This window comes from Triturus cristatus, chromosome 10 (genome assembly GCF_964204655.1).
Source record: "Triturus cristatus chromosome 10, aTriCri1.1, whole genome shotgun sequence".
NCBI lineage: Eukaryota > Metazoa > Chordata > Amphibia > Caudata > Salamandridae > Triturus > Triturus cristatus.
Window position 1 is genome coordinate 796,528,063 of NC_140593.1, and position 20,682 is coordinate 796,548,744.

General features: G+C 43.5%; 1 protein-coding gene across 1 annotated transcript in view; it reads right to left on the reverse strand.

The window, feature by feature from the left end:
* The window catches only part of LOC146790012 (uncharacterized), a 450,689-nt gene that overhangs the window by 54,538 nt on the left and 375,469 nt on the right, over nucleotides 1-20,682 (reverse strand). The gene's annotated exons all lie outside the window — the stretch shown is intronic.

Below are 20,682 nucleotides of genomic sequence, written 5' to 3' on the forward strand. Positions count from 1 at the left end.
TAATATAGTACGGCCCAGAGACAGTATCATGCATAGATAATGAGCACACGGACACAGATAGATTGTGGAAGTGGATACGGGCACGTACTCTCGACTCCTTTTTTTTACCATGGTGACATATCCAGTGACGTCTGTGCTGGATCTATGGGCGGTAAGTCAAACCAGCCATCAGACAATGGTTGCTGCTAGCATCAACTACAACAGTAATCATTGGATCACACACAGAGATTCAATATTAAAAGTATCAATAATTTATGCTGCAGTAAGGTAGGGACAGTAGATGTGAAATAATACAGAGATAATTCCATCGTAAAAGAACAACTTGTGGTATACTGACACACAATCAATAGATCTGAAATAATACACAAAAAGATTATATCATAAACGCTCCATCAGTTCTAGTGCACTCACATAACCACATCAAAAGCATTCAGCATGTGCACAGCCACCGATAATGCGTGCTGTAAACAGCCCGTAGTAGGAGCAATATCTGTTGCCATCAACACTGCATCATCTGCAATACCGACTCAATCTGAATTATGAACACTGCTGTCTGCAGTGTACGCCATAGAGAGCAGTCACAAAGGACCAACAGATACGTAAAGTGACTTCACCTACCCAGTTTGTCATCAGCGAAGCAACAAAAAAGAGTGTGCAAAGCCTTCAATGATACCTATGCATGGTGCAGACAGTACACACTGGAGCAATGTATTTTTCTACAGGACTACCTCATCTACAATAGCGACTAATTCTCAATTGTGAACACTGCTGTCTGCAGTGTAGGTCAGAGTGAGCGGTCACAAGGGCCCACAGCCACATGGCATTCACTTGAGCTCTACAGTTTACAATGCACAAACTAAAACGAAATGTGTGCAGAGTCTGCAATGATGCATATGAGTGGTGCAGACAGAGCACACTGGAGCAATATCTTTTCCTACAGGACTGAATCATCTACAATACCGACTCAATGTCAAATTTGGACACAGAAGTCTGCAGTATAGGCCAGAGAGAGCGTTCAGTAAGGGCCCACAGCCATGTGGCATTGACTTGACCTCTACAGTTTGCAATACACGAAGCACAAAAAGCATGTACAGAGCCTACAATTATGCATATGAGTGCTGCAGACAGAGCACACTGGAGCAATGTCTTTTCCTACAGAACTACCTAATCTACAATTGCGACTCCATCTGAATTCTGAACACTGCTGTCTGCAGTGTAGGCCAGAGAGAGCAGTCAGCAAGAGCCCACAGCCACCTGGCATTCCCTTGAGCTCTACAGTTTGCAATACACGAAGAATAAAAACTTGTGCAGGTCCTGCAATGATGCATATCTGTGGTGCAGACAGAGCGCACTGGAGCAATGTCTTTTCCTACAGGACTGCATCATCTATAATACCGACTCAATGTCAAATATGGACACTGAAGGCTGCAGTATAGGCCAGAGAGAGCATTCAGCAAGGGCCCACAGCCACGTGGCATTGACTTGAGCTCTACGGTTTGCAATACACGAAGCAAAAAAAGACGTGTGCAGAGCCCGCAATGATGCATATCAGTGGTGCAAACAGAGCGCACTGGAGCAATGTCTTTTCCTACAGGACTGCATCATCTACAATACCGACTCAATGTCAAATGTGAACACTGAAGTCTGCAGTATAGGCCAGAGAGAGCGTTCAGCAAGGGCCCACAGTCACGTAGCATTGACTTGAGCTCTACAATTTGCAATACACGAAGCAAAGAAAATGTGTGCGGAGCCTGCAATGATGCGTATGAGTGGTGCAGACAGAGCACACTACAGCAATCTCTTCTCTTACAGGACTCCATCATCTACAATACCAACTCGATCTGAATTGTGAACACTACTGTCTGCATTGTTAATTAAAAGCAGTACTCACACACACAACCATCAATACTTTTTCTCACTCCCTCTTTACAAAATAAAACAACATCAATTACAGAGAATTCTACAATGAATAAATCAAGACAATTCGAATTGGGATTTCATCTATCCACAGTCTACACTATTCACTGCTCCTTTGGACTTCCAAGATAAATTTGGTCATTTCACTAAACCTATAACTGATATAAAAAAACTTCTTGAAGCAAGTATACTAAAACAATATTGTGTATGTTTCAATAGACGTTCTAATTACTTAACTACTGGATTCTGTAATTAAACAATCACCACGCAATATAAACTGCAGTCTACACCAAATCCAGGGATCATTCACATCTCACAGCCACATACCGTTGGATTCGGAAGCACGGAGTTGGTTACACCTGATCAGAGGGGTACACAAAATCATCACAGACTTTAACTTATGACATCCTCAATCATAGAATCAAGACCCCATTTCACTGTTCGGACCTGCTCTACCGCGGTGTATTCCAGCAATACCAGTCAACTAAGCCCAATAACCATGTGCAGCACTTAACTACAGAAGCACAGAATCTGATGCACCTCAACAGACGGAGTTCTGTGAAAAACCAGCAAAGCTAATATCGGACATCGTCCATTGTGTGATCAAGACACCATTCCACTGTTGGTACATAGAGTTGGTTGTACCTCATCAGAAGCTATACACAAAAATCATCACACACTTTAACTTCTGACATCCTCAATCATAGAATTAAGACTTCGTTTCACTGTTCGAACATACTGTACCGCTGTGTACTCCAGAAACTGCAATAAACCATGCCTAATAATCATGTGCAGCAGTTAACTACAGAAGCACAGAGTGTAATCCACCTCAATGGAAGGAGTTCTGTAAAAATTAAGCAGAATGTAATGTCGTACATCTTCCATTGTTGAATCAAGACAACATTCCACTGTTGCAACCTAGAGTTGGTTCCACCTGGTCAAAGGGAGTACCTTCATCTCCACTCTCAGATGCAGTTCTAACATAATCCATTAAGGCATCAAGGCACCATTCCACTGTTGGGACCCAGAGTTGGTTGCAGCTGGTCAAAGGGAGTACCTCCATCTCCACTCGCAGATGCAGTTCTAACATTGTCCATTGTGGGATCAAGACACCGTTCCACTGTTCGGACCTAGACTTGGTTGCACCTGATCGGAGGGGGTACCTTCATCTCCACTCTCAGATACAGTTCTAACATTGTCCACTGTGATATCAAGACACCGTTCCAATGTTCGGACCTGCTGTACCGCGGTGTACTCCACCGACTGCAGTCAGCCAACCCCTATAATCATGTGCAGCAGTTAGCTACGGAAGCACAGAGTCTGATGCACCTCAACGGAGGGAGTCCCCTGAAAACTCAGTAGCAGGTAATATCGGACATCGTCCATTCTGGGATGAAGACACCGTTCCACTGTTGAGACCCAGAATTGATTGCACCTGATTGGAGGGGGTACACTGAAACCATCACAGACTTTAGCTTCTGACAGCCTCAATCATAGAATCAAGACCCCGTTTCATTGTTCGGGCCTGCTGTACCGCGGTGTATTCCACCGACTGCAGTCAACAAAGCCCAATAATCCTGTACAGCAGTTAGCTACGGAAGCACAGAGTGTGATGCACCTCAATGGAGGGAGTTCTCTGAAAACTCAGCAGCAGGTAATTTCGGACATCGTCCATTATGGGATCAAGACACTGTTCCACTGTTGGGACTCAGAGTTGGTTGCAGCTGGTCGGAGGGAGTACCTTCATCTCCACTCTCAGATACAGTTCTAACATTGTCCACTATGGTATCAAAACACCGTTCCACTGTCGGTACCTGTCGGACTACTGTGTTACTATTATACAGAGCACTCCACGCTCCTGGGCCTCAAGCTGGGCTCTGTGTGCCTGTGTCGCAGTAGCCAGCATTAATCTCAGGAGCCTTCCGAGCTCGCAGACCTCGGCCCAGGACCTTCCACCGGCACGTGGTCGGTCCTCTTTCACATACAGCGGTGTCGAAAGGTGAACTGTGGGGCATATATGCTTCACAGCGGCCATGACGGTTTCTGAGTACCAGCAGGCTGAGAGCATCATTCAGGAACCCACCTTCGCTCACAGCGTCAGCCTTGTGACGGTGTAAGCTGCGCATACCTGGCAGACACGTTTGCCAATCCGTAAGAGAACCACAGACAAAGAAACATGCCTTTTATTCATACCCCTACGCTAACCTTGCATACGGCAAGCCAGCCCACTTCCCCAAACATTTGGGGGGGGGCGGAAGGCACGTATGCGCTACCATTCCGTAAACTTCCCTACTGACTGTACTATCATGGTTGCGTCCACTGTCCACTTCACTCAATAGACCATCAGTGTATGTTGACATGTACATGTCTGTGCTCTGCATACTCAAGACTGTCCGGCACATCCATTGTTTATTTGCTCACCATGCCACCCCAGTTTGGACCCAGCCATATGCAAATCATTCTTCACCCTGATCCCCGTGGGAACAGCCCAGCCCAAACTTCCAGGCCAGGTCCTCCCTGGACAGGAAAATAAGCATCCTGGGACCAGCTTTTGAGAATCACCCGTCATCAGCCAGGCTAGCTTGAATCCAGTGACATAGTGACCCAAGTCTGGGCATACCCTTCCCACTTAGGACAGCTATAGCAACACAAAAAGATGATGGATGGAATGCTGTGCATTGTCAAATGTTCATCCCCCAGTCACTGGCAGCCTTGCAGTTCGGGCTGGAGTGTTCTCATGGGGTGCAGGGTCAAGACTGATTTGCATATGGGTGGGTACAAACTGGGGTGGCAAAGTGAGCAAAACGCGATGGATTTAACCTTGATATGTGACTGGGGTGAATGTTTGACAATGTTCAGCATTCCGTCCAACATCTTTTGGCTGTACTATAATCAATCTACGTGGGAGGGTTATGCCCAGACATGTGTCCAGTGTTTGCTATACCACTGGATTCTAGATAGCCTGGCTAATGAGGGGCTATGCCTCACAACCAGTCCCAGGAGGCTTATTTTCCGTTTCAGGGAGGACCTAGTCTGGCAGTTTGGGCTGGACAGTTCCCATGGGGAGCAGGGTCAGGATTGATTTGCATATGGCTGTGTCCAAACTGGAGTGGTACGGAGAGCAATAAAATGATGGATTTAACCCAGATCTGTGATTGGGGGTGAATGTTTGTCAATTTCAGCATTACATCTATCATCTTTTTGTGTTGTCTCTAATGTATATATACTGGACGTATTTAGCAAAGGATCTCCACAAAATATGTATCAGCTTGAAGAAAGAAGCATGAATATATGGGCACTTTTTTAAAGAAATGTTTTGGTAAGACAAAGGGATAAATATTAAGGTTGAAAAGAATCCTAAATAGAGAAATCCAACTCAAGATACATGGAGGAAAAAGTTTCCAGCCTATGCAGTCCCTATACAGGGAGGTATTAAAGGGTGCCAGATTAAGCTATAGGCACATGTGAGAGTTGGCTGTAGCATGCATGCTTGGGTACTTAAAACCACAGTTGTCATTTTTGACCATGGAGGGGTGTTTGGAACTGCTATAGGAAATATAAAAACCCCAGATCTTTTGGGCCAGACTGGAATCTCTCTGTTTTGTAAAATCCCCACCTCACAACCTTTTTTCTTATTTTCACTTATAGGTTTGTTGATTCTTGAGCAATTGCACATTTCCTTCATTCTGTGTTTAAATGATGTAGGAAAAGATCCTTTTGTCTTATTCAAAGAGAAAGGTGCATGTCTCTCAGTCAGTAGTTCTGGGCTTTTCGAATCCTTCTGTAATGTGCCCCAGTGTGCTCTGGATGTGGGATGAGGCCATATAACCTAATCTTTACTCCAGTTCTGTTTTTCGGATATTGGGATTCGTAGTCCATAAATGGCTGATGCTTTAGGAATTTTTCTGTGATATTAGGAATTTAAAGCAAAGTGATTTGATCAACTTTACCAACTTTTAAACCATCAGGATTTTATAAGTGTTAATTACTCAAAGCCTTTCCGATGCCTTTTTGTGATAGAAATACCCTAGGAACTATTGACGGGAGTTACATCAAACCAGAAATTGGCCTTTCTGAGTAAAAGCTTATCTTTGTGTTGCCTCAGTGGCCTGCCTAGTGAATATTATGTAGGCAGGTCATTCTGCGACCCTCTGCAATTTCTTATATTGTGAACTAACCTATTAGTACATAAGTGGGTTCGCAAAATACAATAATGATCGCAAAACGGCGATTTGCAATTTGTGACTGTTTTCTGCAACCACTTTCACACATTGGTCCCACAGTCCTCCAGTGGCTATTTCATCATCCTAGATGTCATGTTGCAAAATAGATTTAGAATTTTCTGGAAGAAGGAGTAACAGATCTAGCTGGTAGTTATAGCACTTATATACAGAAAATACTATGGAGCATGAAGAGATACTGGTCGATAGAATAATAACATGCAGGCTCTTAATCTTTAAAAGGAGAGTAGGCAGTAACAACACTATTCTTCTGGTTATCATACACCCCTCTCCTGATATTTTCCAGAACATGATGCTTTTATTGTCAAATAAGATTCTGATCATATGGATCAATGACTAACGGAACAATTGTTTGCAATATTTTGACTTCCATTTCTCTACTCGAGACTTGTCCAGTCGATGAAGGAACCAAGGCATATGACTGCCCATATGCTTTCCATCTTGATAGACCTGAGCATTGAGGCAGGAGAGCCAGCAATCTTCCCATAGTTTAGGCTAGATCATTCACTGATTATATTAGGCTGTGGCTATAGTAGTAAAAGGAAAAAAAAGTGAAGGCAGAAGAACTTGGGTTAATCTCAGCCATTGATATTTACTCAATGGCTTCAATTCAGTTCATCATTTTATGCCCACTACAGATACTCTGAGATGAGTACATATGCTTTTATATTTCAATTTCAAGGGCTGTTCATGTGGACAGAATTCGCCTCATATTTGTTATGTCAAGAAGCCCCTCAAAAGTCATGGGTTGCCTGGATGTGTGGATGGCAATCGGTAACCTCAAATGGCCACAATCAAGCCAAGGATGCTAGCGACATGTTGAAGATGGTCGCCGTATGTCATGTGTGACCACAAATATGTTAAGCATGTCGATGATGAAGACTGGGATGCAGACAGCAGTGCAACAAGAGCCATCATAATACCTTAACATGCATAGTATGCCAAGATGAGCTGCCTTATGCCAAGGCCTCTATAATGCCTGTATGAATCTCATTATGCCAAAGAAGGCAATTGTATGCCTTATGCAAGCTATGCAAACTTATGTAACCTTATGCCAGGGCCACCATTGTGCCTGGGATGGTCTTATTGTGCAAAGGAAGAACACATTATGCTTTAGCCTCTGGAGTGCCTGAAATAACTTCAATGTGCCCGGAGGCCATTTCATTAACTAAAATCCCCACACTATGCCAAAGACGGTCACTATATGCCCAGGCTACAATATTGCCTAGAGTGTCCACTACAATTTCTACTATTATTGCTGTCTACAGAATCTCTTAGTTTACCTCTCATTTCCTTCTCATCTTCCTATTTCATTCTATCATCTCAACTTCTCTGTTCCTCACACCTCAATTTTTGCAGCTCGTCTCTCATCTTAATACCTGTCACTCTTGCATTCATTCTTTCTCTATCTCTTTTCTCTTTCTTCCATCCTTCTGTACTTTCTCACTCTTTTTTCCTCTTTCTCTATTCTTTCTTTCTTTCTTTCTTTCTTTCTTTCTTTCTTTCTTTCTTTCTTCACTCGTCCTTTCTTTGTTTCCTGTCGTGTCGTGCGATCATCTGCAGTGGAACTCTTGTGTTTCTGGGCTGACTCCTTACAAATTTACATGATCAGTTGGGAGGTATCTGGGTGTGTCTGGATGTGGTCAATAAAGTTTATGATGCAGTGCGTTCAGTTAACGGTTGCATGCCAAAGAATGACGACATGTGTTGCAGAGCTCCATGTGCATGCTCCAGAGCTGGGGCGGATGCGACGCGTAGGGGATACGTGCCCCGAAGAAACAAGACTGCTCTCAATGAGAGTTTGCTGTGGTCCAGCAAACTGCCCATGAGTGCCACGTGCGCCCAAGAAACAGTCTACGATTGGCGTATGTGGAGTTAAAACACCACTCTAGCTCCTAGAGGCCCTTGAAGAAGGTGAAGGCCATACAGAGGAGTACAGTCAGAAAGTCCACCAGAAGCCGACTGTTAAGGCTGAAGGAAGAGATACAGAGCCATCTCCCATACAAAGCAGAAATGCTAAAGGCAGTGACAATCAGATACAAGAAATCAAAGTCTACTCCTCGACAAACACAGACAAAGCGCCTTGCAACCTCAAAATCCAGCGAGGCGACTCAAGCACAAACACAGGGTTGTATTTATGAAGTCGTTGGTCTCTGCATAAATGACCAAAGAGGTAGTATTCAGAACAACTCAAATGGTCTTCAATAAATTGAAGTTCTCCAGTCACTGCTACAGAAGACATGGACTACTGTGTCACAGCATTTTTTAAATGTACAACACCAATCGATACCGCCAAAAAGCAGAATATTGGCTCCAGATGGACTGCATGGATCGAAATGTTTTATGACTTCATAAAAGCTATAGAATAAGCAAATGACATAAAGATCATCAAATATTTAAAGAACCTTGCAGGTGATGGTGTGAAAGAAGTAATAAAGAAAATGCCACAAGCTGAAGAAATATCGTACCGTCAAATTAAAGAAACGTTTGAAGCCCAGTTGAATCCAATTCCAAATGTCAGCTATGAAAGGTACACTTTCAACAAGGCAAGACAGCAAGCTGGTGAAACAATGGGGGAGTTTGTCAAAAGACTTGATGCACTCATCAAGCACTGCAAGTTCAGTGAATTCAATGATGTAGAAGCCCTGCGTCTCAGAACCATCAATGGTTGCCTCTCCGATTCATTCAGACGACGCATGCTGAGAGAGTCACTCAGTCTACAAATGGTACTCATGGCTGCGAGAGCTGAGGAAAGGGCAGATTAACAGGCTGTTGAAATGGAGGCTGGAACAGTCCAGAATGAATCAGCGTTGATCATGAAAAGTAAGCAGGAGCACAAAGTGGAAGCTCATAAGAACATTTCTCAGACAAAAAGGAATTTGTGTTTCTGATGTGGATTCCCATTTCCACACAAAGGTAAATGTCCCACCATTGGACAGAAATGCAAAGGCTTTGGGAAAGAAAACCATTTCATAATGGTCTACTATGTGAAAGAGAGATGTAGGGCATCAGACCGAGTAGAGAAAATTGACTCCAGAAAGTTCCAGAAGCATTCTAGCCATGCCCACAAGGCCAAACAGCAACATCAATTGTGGCATGTAGAGACTAAACGAAGTTGATCGTCATCAAATTCATTCTCCACAGGCTCTTCAACATCACTATCAAGCGACAGTGAAGAAGATAGAAGTTGAATGGTGGTGTTGACCGCAAAACGATGCCCACATGTAGGGTTGGCTGCTTGCAAAGAAGAACACAAGGAAAAGAAAGAACAACATGTGCAGTGCCCAGACTCATTTTGATGTTGACCCTAGATCATGCTAAAGGTGATTGGCTACCCTACACCTTTTATTATAGACAGTAGTGCATCGGTGAACATCATGCTGGCAGAAAAATACAAAGAACTGTCTCCAGTACAATGTCTAGAGCCATCAAAAACGTATACACATGGGCTGCTTCTATGCCATTGGAAAGTCAAGAGTCATTTGTAGTGACCATAAGGCATTTGAAAATAACAGTACAACCACCAATTCATGTACCCCGAGGAACTTTGTCAAGTGCATGTATCCTCAGTTTCAGCACTTCTGCTGACATGGGACTGCCATCCATCAACTACAACCTCATTGATATTCTGAAATAGTAATTCAATTTCCATCGTTGTTTCATGGACTAGGTAAACTCAAGACAATGAAAGTGCAACTTCACATTAATTAGGGCATTCGTCCTGTTGCTCAGTGCCACTGTTGGATTGCTTTTCACTTACAGAAAGCTGTTGAGAAAGAAGTAGAACTATTACTGAAGCATTACATCATTGAGCGCTCTACTGGTCCAATGCCATATGTTTCACCCATCGTGGTGGTGCCAAAGAAGAACAGTGGAGGTGCAGTGCATCTTTGTGTGTGATATGCACCAGGCCAACGAAGCAATCGAGAGAGAAAGACATCCAGGTCCACACATAGCAGACATGATTACATAGCTGAATGGTGACAAAGTCTACTCCTGTCTTGCTAAGAACAAAGGATACCATCAATTTGAGCTGGAAGAGAACTGTAGGTACATTACTACCATTTCAACTCATGTTGGTTTGTTCAGATACAAAAGGCTCCGTTTTGGTGTGTCATTGCCTGCAGAAATCTTTCAGGATGTCATTCGTCGAGTAATTCAACCTGTCACAAATGCTTTTAACTACAGTGATGATATATTGGTGAGGGGGCCACACAAAAGGAGCATGACAAAGCTCCCACACAAGTATGCCATCTGCTCGCTGATGCAGGTCTCAGTTTAAATACTGAAAAGTGTGAGTTTCACAAAAGCAAACTCAAATTCTTAAGGCATATTTTCTCTGAATGGGGGGGTCTACTGATCATGAAAAAGTACAAGCATGGTCATCCACTTGCCCCCCATAAAATGAAACCATGCTGCGATCCTTCCTATGCATGGCCACCGATTGCTCCAGATACATACTTGACTTTGCCATGGTGAGTGCCCCTGGAAGAGAGTTGACAAAGAAGAATGTTCCTTTCCAGGGGTCCTCTGAATGTGTCCGAAGTTTCAAGAAAATGAAACACGCAATTGAAAATGCAACTGAAATGGCTTGTTTTGATCCCAAGTTACATACTGAGATCATAATAGATGCAAGCCCAGTGGGGTTTGGCACGATCCTTGCTCAACACAATGGACATCTAAATGCTCAGAGGCACTTTGAGGCCTATGCTAGCAGAAATCTGTTTCAGATGTAATGTACCTAATCTCAGCCAGAAAAAGAGTGCCTTAGTACAAACAACAGTGATCCTCAAATGGTTAGGATAAGGTTTAGATAAATATAGTTCAGAATCGATACTATATTCTGGAAGTCCAGCCGGACAACCGATTTAATTTTGCAATAAAAGAAAAAATTCTTTACATATAGGAACAAAGTACTTGTGGGACACAGTCCTGTATCCAATTAGAACAATAACATTACAACACAAACAAAGGCATTTCAGGCAAGACAATGGGAGCTTTTTACATTATCCAATGTTGTAAGCTTTTTCAAAACAGCAAATGCACTTTTTTAACACAATGGATTAATGTGCATGCTATTTTAGTAGGGGTCGACGATGTTTCGATCCTGTTACGGGGGTACTAGGATCATCATCAGGACATTAATGTGTACATGCCTGATTGTAACCGAAATTGCCTAGATTGAGCTGAAGGAGAGTAAACGATCCGGCCGGAGCCAGGGGCAACAACGTTAGCCAGGTTAAGTGAAGGGATCCAGCCAGGTCCTCAGGTTACGGTGAACCAAGTCACTTGGTTCACCGTAACCTGAGGACCTGGCTGGATCCCGTGCATTGTCACGTCGCCTCAACTATTCGAAGTTTCGCTTGGACCTCTATCTGTTGGATACTTCCTCCACTTATCTAGTGAACCTTGACTTAACCTGGCTAATGTTGTTGCCCCTGGCTCCGGCCGGATCGTTTACTCTCCTTCAGCTCAATCTAGGCAATTTCGGTTACAATCAGGCATGTACACATTAATGTCCTGATGATGATCCTAGTACCCCCGTAACAGGATCGAAACGTCGTCGACCCCTACTAAAATAGCATGCACATTAATCCATTGTGTTAAAAAAGTGCATTTGCTGTTTTGAAAAAGCTTACAACATTGGATAATGTAAAAAGCTCCTATTGTCTTGCCTGAAATGCCTTTGTTTGTGTTGTAATGTTATTGTTCTAATTGGATACTGGACTGTGTCCCACAAGTACTTTGTTCCTATATGTAAAGAATTTTTTCTTTTATTGCAAAATAAAATCGGTTGTCCGGCTGGACTTCCAGAATATAGTATCGATTCTGAACTATATTTATCTAATCCTTATCCTAACCATTTGAGGATCACTGTTGTTTGTACTGAACTATTACCCAAGGTCCTCAATTACCTTTTGGGTCCCCTTGTCCCTCATAAATATAGAAAAAGAGTGCCTGGCTGTTGTGTGGGCTTGTGAACATTTTCATGTGTTTCTGTATGGATAGCATTTCACCCTTGTCACTGACAATCAGGCTTTCTTCCACCCTTATAACCACAATATAGAAGAGGGACTGTGTACTCGGATAGCTGTATACAAAAGTGGGGGAATCACACAGGGATGTTAAAACTGCCCTCACACACAGCGAAGTGTGTTATGCTTCATCATAGGGTTGCTAACACACCGCCGCGCAGACCAATGCTGGAGGTGGAGCAATAGGGAGGGGGAAGACAAAACCCATAACCCCTCCCAGTAGAATTGTAGCACCGTGAGGGACTGCCGAACATGGCCATTTGAGCCAAGACTCTGCGCCCAAGCATGAGCTTTCACCTCGACTCACCTTGGGCCTGCCTGACAAAAAGCCCACTTACTTCATCAAGGTGAGCTGTGGCCATACAGTGTGTCTCTCCCAGTGGTGTGCAGATTCAGAAAGCTGCACTGCCGAAGCCCTGTTTCTCCCCCGGTCCCGCCCACGCATGCATCACCAGGGACGTGGCGGCGGAGGATTGGGACCGGAAGGTGGAGTAACTGTGTAACTAGAGCGTCAACCACTGCTCCCATCTTGGGAGAGGTGCGCTCAGGTGCGCATGTGCACTACATGAGCCCTGTGAGTAGCTGATGTGAGGAGCTGAACTGAAGCACCCCGTACACGACGTCCATGCTATTGGCAGTGACATAAAGTGCTCCTCCCATTTGGGTGATCATTAACGCATAGGGAAAATTACGGGCACGCAGTAATGCCTGATGTTAGAAGACTGGAGGAGTCTGTTTGCACTAATGTAAACCAATTTACTGATAAAGGTGTAGTTCTTGTTGTCCCAGCACGTGAAATAATCCTTATAGGCATGACAGTGAGGCCCCTTCTAAGGCATTGAAAGATGCCAAGAGGAAGTATATAATGCCATGGGGAAGTGTAAATGCAACCCATGAATCAGACATACTTTGAAGGGGGCGTAATAAAGGATTTAATAAAGGGACATAAAGCTACCAAATTGAATGAAGGGGAGCTTTGTATACATATGTGTTTCTATAGATTACTACAGGTTATTCAGGCTGTTCCAAGGTATATCCTCGTTCAGGCCCTCGGTGTGGCTACGGACCCTATAGATCCATTTTTGTTCCCTAATAAAAAGGCCATTCTCAGGGTTTCTGATGGTGGCACTCAGATTTGGCTTATCCAGGACCGTCCAGAATAAGTCCTTGGCTGAGTGATTTTTCTCCTTGTAGTGGGTGGGGTGGCCACTGATTGTCCTTTGGCACCTGATAGTGGACCTATGTTCCATGACCCTAGTTTTCCCTCTCCTCTTGGTCATCACTATGTAAATAACGTCACAGGGGCACCTCAGCATGTAAATGATGTTGGTGGTGTTGCAGTGGGTATGCCTCCATTGTTCCCAAGGGTGGGTGAGTCCAATGTCCACTGTTTTGGTGTTTACAGTAAGGTGGCACTTGTCACACATCCCGCATCTGGTATGTCCTGTCATGGGGGGGGGTCCATGTCAGACCTATCTCACCCACAGTTCCTGACCTCGATGGGGAATTTCTGCGTCTTGTGTGGACCAGCATGTCTTTTATATTCTGAATTCTTTTGAAAGAGAATATGGGTTACTCCAGCTGTAATGGTGCAAAAGTAATGAGATGCACACCATGTTACTAAGTCATGTGTTCAATGCTTGTCAAAAAATCCTCACAGAGTGCGTGCGTTACTGGTGTAGTGCCTTGCCCGGGTGGCACTGGTTATACAATGAATTATTATTTTTTGTCTTTACATGCGAGTATAACATTCATTAGAGTACAGCAGATTATCACAGATTGCTGAGTTTTGTTGAATAGATGCATCGTGTTGCATGTATAAGTTTATCATTAATTTCAACATGTTTTACTTGTAGTTACCCCTGACGAAGGACTTGAACAGTCCGAAATGCATTGGGTTTTAATAAAGAACATGCCTGGGATGAATCATGCGTTTATCGTGTTTGTGAGAGAAGTCCGGATGGTCTCATCAGAAACATAGGAAACCTGGAAAATTGCATGGCGCTCCAAGTGTGGATTAAGTGGAGTTGAGTTGGAAAAGAGAATGAATGAAGATTCGATTAAACAAGGATTAATTTGAAATACTGTTGGTACTTGAGCACGTAGCAGTGCGACTGGTTTTGGGGCGTAATGACGCCCCACTTAATTCATTGTTACTCCAGCTGTAAGCCATCGGAGTTGAGAATTCTCCAATTCCGAAGGATGATATTCCGGATGTTGCTGGAGGCAGTGTTAAATGTGGTTACACATATTGTTCTTTTTGTCTGTCGTTTTTCCACTGTCTCCAGAAGTGCTTCACGGTGACAGTTACTTGCTCTCTTACGGGCCCTCCTGACGATCCGTTGTGGGTACTTCCGTTGCAGTAATTTGTGCTGCAGGGTGTTGGCTTCTGATCTGAAGTCTTCTGCATTGGAACAATTTCAGTGGAGGCGCAGGAACTGACCCACCGGTAGGTTCTCCCTGAGAGACTTGGGGTGAAAGCTCTCAAACGACAGGAGACTGTTCCTGTCTGTCGATTTATTAAACATTTTAGTCTGCAGACCTTCTTCGTTAGGAAAGATGGTAAGGTCCAAAAAGGGGAGGTTCTCCTTAGTGATGGTGGACGTTTACAAAAGCAAGGGGTTGCAACTGTTCAGCCACTCCAGGAAATCATCAATGGACTGTCTATTGCCCTCCCAGATCAGGAGGACATCATCAATATAGCGCTGCCAAACCTTGATGTTGTTACTCTAGACGCTCCAGGGGGCGTAGATGTATTGGTCCTCAAAGGCTGCCATATATAGCCCCGCTAGGCTGGGGGCAAAGACAATCCCCATGGATGTCCCATGTGTTTGGAGGTAGTAGGTGCCTTGGAACTCGAAGTAGTTCTTCGTCAATGGGATTTCGGCTCGGTGTAAGATGAAGGGTCTGGGGGTCCAGAATTCCAAGTCCAAAGAGTACAGAATCTCCTCTACCACAGGCAGGGTCTCCCTCTGTTGTATATTGGTGTGCAGGGACTCCATGTCCAGTCCCACCAGGAATTATTTTTCAGGTCAAATTGCAGATCCTTCAGTGAAGGCAGTACATAAGTAGTGTCTTTGAGGTACGCTGGTCTGGTTTGGACTACTGGTTTGAAAAAGAAGTCACAAAATTGTGAGAGTGGCTCCAGTAGTGATCCAATACCCGATACTATGGGTCTTCCCAGGGGAGGTTTCGTCGGTTTGTGCACCTTGGGGAGGGTGTAGAAATAAGGTGTTACTGGGTCTACTTGACACAGGAAACTCCCCTCTTTCTCCGTGATCCACTCGTTGTGCACTGCTTCCTCAACAACGGACACTATCTCCTTCCTGATGTCCTCAGTTGGATCTCATCTCAGAACGCTGTAATTCCTCCAGTCGGCTAGGAGCCTCAGACATTCCGTATTGTAGGTAGTCTTACTCTGGACAACGATTGCTCCCCCCTTGTCTGCCTGTTTAATCACAAGATCTTGTTTGTTCCTGAGTTCCTCCAGAGCTTGCTTCTCTGTGTTCGTCAGATTCCTGAAAGTTGAATTGTTGCGTCCTGGAAGTGCTACAACCTCATGGATAACTGCCAGCTCAAATGTTTGCACCTCGGTCGAAAGGGTCCCCACAGTTGGTATAAATTTTGATCTGGGATGGAAGGTGGTGTCCCCTCTTTTTTCCGCTCTTTCTTTTCTGTCTCCAAAGAAGACTTTGAGTCTAATGTTGCAGAAGAAAGCCGCCAATTCTAGGCGAATTCTGAAGACATCAAGATTGTTGGTGGGTACAAAACCCAAACCCTTGTTGAGTAATGCCACCTTGGCATCCGTGAGTGCAGTATCTGTGAGGTTCATCAACAAGGAGGTTACTCCCTGCTCATGCCTGGCGATGGGTCCCTCACCATGCTCCTGGTGACCCTCTGCTCTAGGTCCTCCTACTGCACCCCTGCTGTTCCCTTCTGCTTGCCTCTGCCTCTCCCTCAACAGTTTTGCAGAGTGGAGGGGGTTGGTAACTCATTATAGGTTCTCCGTACCACCATCCACTGGTCCTGGTGTGACCATTTTCACTCTAGACAGGGTACCCAATATGAAAATTGTAAAAGGAACTCCCTGTGACCAGTTTTAATCACTTTCTCTGCACCTATGCTCACTTGTGATCCATTATTACTGTCACTTATTTGTTGTATTGTCTTCACCCTCATTATTACTCCACCTCCAGCGCTGGTCTGCGCAGAGGTGTGTTAGCAGCCTATGAGGAAGCATGACACAGTTCACTGTGTGTAAGGGCAGTTTTAACACCCATGTGTGATTCCCCCACTTTTGTTTACAGCTATCCGAGTACACAGTCCCTCTTCTATATTGTGGTTATATAGTGGTTGCAGGAGGTTGAAGTGGGACAAAGTCCTCCTACCCCTTACTTTCTGTGTGAGTTGAGTTCCTTTCTCCCTTGTCACTGACCATCAGGCATTCCTCACCATTTTCGGAAATTTGAAAGCCAAGATGTCCCCTCGCATCGAGAGGTGGGGGATTCTGATTGCAAGAGTACAGTTGCACTGTTGTGCATAAGCCAAAGAAGGATCAAAACCCCACAGATTACTTCTCATGAGTGTTGTTAAAGCATCACAGTGCAATGTCTAAAGATGCTGAAGAGTATATCAATTTCATAGTAAAGTCTAGCACCCCTGCAGTTCTATCCACTGAGCAGATCATTGCTGCCACCAACTCAGACAGAGACATGCACACACTCATGGACATCATTACAACACAATTATGGAGAAACTACACTCAACCTTTCACTGATAATGTTAAATATAAAGAATTTAAAAATGTGCAGGAAGAATGTTCCGCCACTCAGGAAGGTATTATACTAAAAGGTTCAAGGATTGTTATACCTGAGAGCTTGTGGAAACAAATCATTGAACTGGCACACGAATGACATAGTGGCATTGTAGCCACCAAAGGACACCTCAAGGACCGAGCGGGGTTTCCTCGCCATGATAAACGAGTCGAGAAGGAACTGAAAGCATGCATGTCACCTGAGTAACTGCTTATCTCACAAGACAACAGAGCATCCGCTAAATATGTATGACTTTCCTAAACATGCGCAGGAGAAAATTGCAGTTGAATTCTTTGGACCCCTAAACAATGGACATCATCTCATTGTAGTCATTGATAAGTACTCACAGTTTCCCTTAGTGGAAGATTTATCATCAACCATCCATGACAAAGTCATGAAGAGGCTGGATGATATTTTTGCAGCTAGGCGTGTTCCCTCCATCCTTCAATCTGACAATGGCTCACCCTTCAACAGAGTTTAAAGACTTTCTTAGTTGCATGAATGTCAAACATCAGAAAAGTACAACTCTCTGGCCATGGGCAAATAGCATTGTTGAATGATTTATTGGCACTCTGAAGAAAGTGGTTCAGCACACTGTGATAGAAGGACTCAATCTCGTCAGCCTTATGTCCAGCTCTTTATGCCTATTGGTCACCTCCCCATTCTACAACAGGTGAAAACCCTTCCACCTTGCTGTTTGGGAGAGCCATTGGGACAAAGCTATAGCAATGGACCAGGAGCCGAGTGATAGACAATGATGAGATTTGCGTCATGGACACTGCTTGCAAAAGCAAAATGAAGACTTATGCGGATAGGTGCGCATGCACTTGGGACACGGTTTTTGAGAAAGGAGATCGAGTACTCATCAAACAAACATGGAAACGCAAGACTGATGCTCCGTTTGATCTTGACCTATTGAGAGTTGTGACAAGTAAAGGACATATGGTGACCGCTCAATGTCCTGGAAAGTTCGTTATGAGAGACTCATCAAATTTCAAGAACCTGCTGCGATGTTCGCCAGCTCCAAACCTCATGAGTGAAACAAATCCACCTGAGTGTCCAAGTCAAGCATCTGAGACTGCATCTACGATGCCAGATGACAGAGCAACCCCTTCACCTTGTATGACTCAATCTGGAAGATCGATGCGACCACCTCGAAGACTCATTGAGGAACTCTAATGTATATATGTTGTTCATACTTTTATTTACCAGGGAGAGATGTAGTGTCGTGTGATTATGTGCAATAGGACCCTTGTGGTCCTCAGCGGACTCCCTACAAATCTACGTAATCAGTTGTGAGGTATCTGTTGTCAATACGTTGATGACGCAGTGCGTTCAGTTAAAGGTTGCATGCCGAAGAATAAAGACGTGTGTTACAGGGCTCCATGTGTGGCATGGTCATTTGCATGCTCCAGAGGTGGGGAGGGTTCAACATCTCCTTCTCTCCTCTCTCTTTTTTAATCTCATTTTCTTTCTCTATTTCTCTCTCTCTCTTTTTTTCTCTTCCTGTCTCTCTTTCTTCTATACTTTCTTCTTTCTCCCTTTCTCCCCAGTTAGATCCTTGGTCTCTCCTTCCCTTCCTTCCTTTGCATCTCTCTGCTGACCTGCACTCAGAAGAGGGTCATTAATCCACAAATCAAAGCTTGAGTGTGATCCACAAGGAGGACATTGGCTTCTCTCACTGGGTTCACAATGCCACTGCAAATAAGCTGCACTGAATCTCAGTAACCTAGACTTTCCTAGACACCACTCTAGATAGCAGAAACAAGAGGGCCCTGCAGAAATACACATTACAAGCAGTCCACAATATTAAGGCACCTTGTGGCTGGTGTGTGCTATACAGGCACTGGTAACGTTACCTAACCTAAAATTGCAGGCAATCAGATGGAAGTGTTCACACAGAGGGCCTGATTCACAAAGTCCATTATGGAGTACTTCAAGCAGTACCATAGTAATACTACTTAGCTACTACAAATGCAATTTACAAATATACCATTGAGAGAAAAAGGGCTATTGGCTCTCCCCCAATATCCAATAATATCCAATTCTGATACAGTGAATCGAGTGGCTAGGGATAGCATCTAACTAGGTAAAAACCATTAAACCTTAATATAAATAAAGTATATGGTAGGAGGATGCTTTCGCCACTTTGAATATGAGATTTATTTTGCGAAAGAAGACGTAGTTAAAGAATGCACAGTATCAACAGTGTAGATGATAATAATTGCATAAAAGCTCAGCATTAGTTACTTAAAGACATTTATTTCATGATATGTTCAATAAAGGCTGATGTTATATGATAATCACATCTCAGCCTTGTGTTCAGATTTAGACACAACTATTTTCAGCACAAAATACACAAACCAGTTTTTCTTATGAGTGTGCAAAAGTAGAGCTGTTAGTAAGCACTCAGCGAGAACATTTTTCACCCAAAGGTGTCATACAGGTATAGGGCTTTCTCAAGGCACTAAATCCAGTCTGGTTTATTTGAATCCGGTTCATGAAAGAGTCTAAAGGAAACTGTAAGTCCTGTTTCCTGCAGAGGGGAGCAATCATCCTGGGGATTAATTAAACAAATGTGGCACCAGCATTGCATGTCCATTGTGAGGCTTGCCCTGGTATTGTCACAAAATCAACCCATCATAGTACTGTTGATCCACTGCGTAGAGTGTCCCAAAGTGTTGTCAGGAAAAGGTTTTTTTTTTTTTAATCCCCATTTGCATTCTATAATTACGTCTGCTTTCTCTAAAAAAACATATTTAATGTGGCTAAAGCATCCTCCCACGTTATAATCCACAAATCTACGATAGGAAATATCCTGCTCCACCTTTACTTTCTTTTGTATGGGGAGATCTCCACACATGTAAGTTTCCCGTTCAGTAGTAAAAGTGGGAGGGACCCCTGTGATTTGTGGGAACATGGGGAATATCTACGTCAATATGGCATAGGTTTAGGGAGAAGTAAGGAAGGGTTTAGGGATGGAAACACTATTACAAATACCCACCTACAAAAGAGGAAGCCACTCACTATTCACAAACTACACTTTTAAAGTTACTTTAGCCATATATGTGACAAAACTGTTGTAAATGTACTCCAGTCCAGCCTTGGAGTAGATCAACTACCTCACAAGTACTGAAACATCCCCCCATATAAAATGAAGGAGTCAGGGACTTAAAATAACAACTCAATAGGAAATATTGTTAAAAAAACATTATTCAAATGTATATATATATGTTAAGTAATTATGTCATTATTCTGAAATGCAATAAATTTAATTTAACATTGTGAAAATAAAATTAAATTGACATTTTGAACTTATGTGTTTAAAATATTTAAGTTATTTTAATTAATTCAACACATAACTTAAAGAAACACTTACTACATATTAAATAAAAATGTAGATGTTGTTAAATTGTTTTTCAATAATTTTTAGGAGAAATCCATAAATCATGTACATTGATTATTTAATAAATATTATGGGGCAGATCTACAAGAAACTAACATAGCGCGGTGCTGCAAGTCATTTTGCTGCGACGCGCTGCGTTAGTTTCGAAGCACAGGGATGCGACATATTTACAAAGATATGTTGCATCTCTGTGCTTCCCCCTGCGCTGGCACACAAACTGCTGCCATGCGCCAGCGCAGGCACCCTTGAACATGGTGCAAGGATGCCCG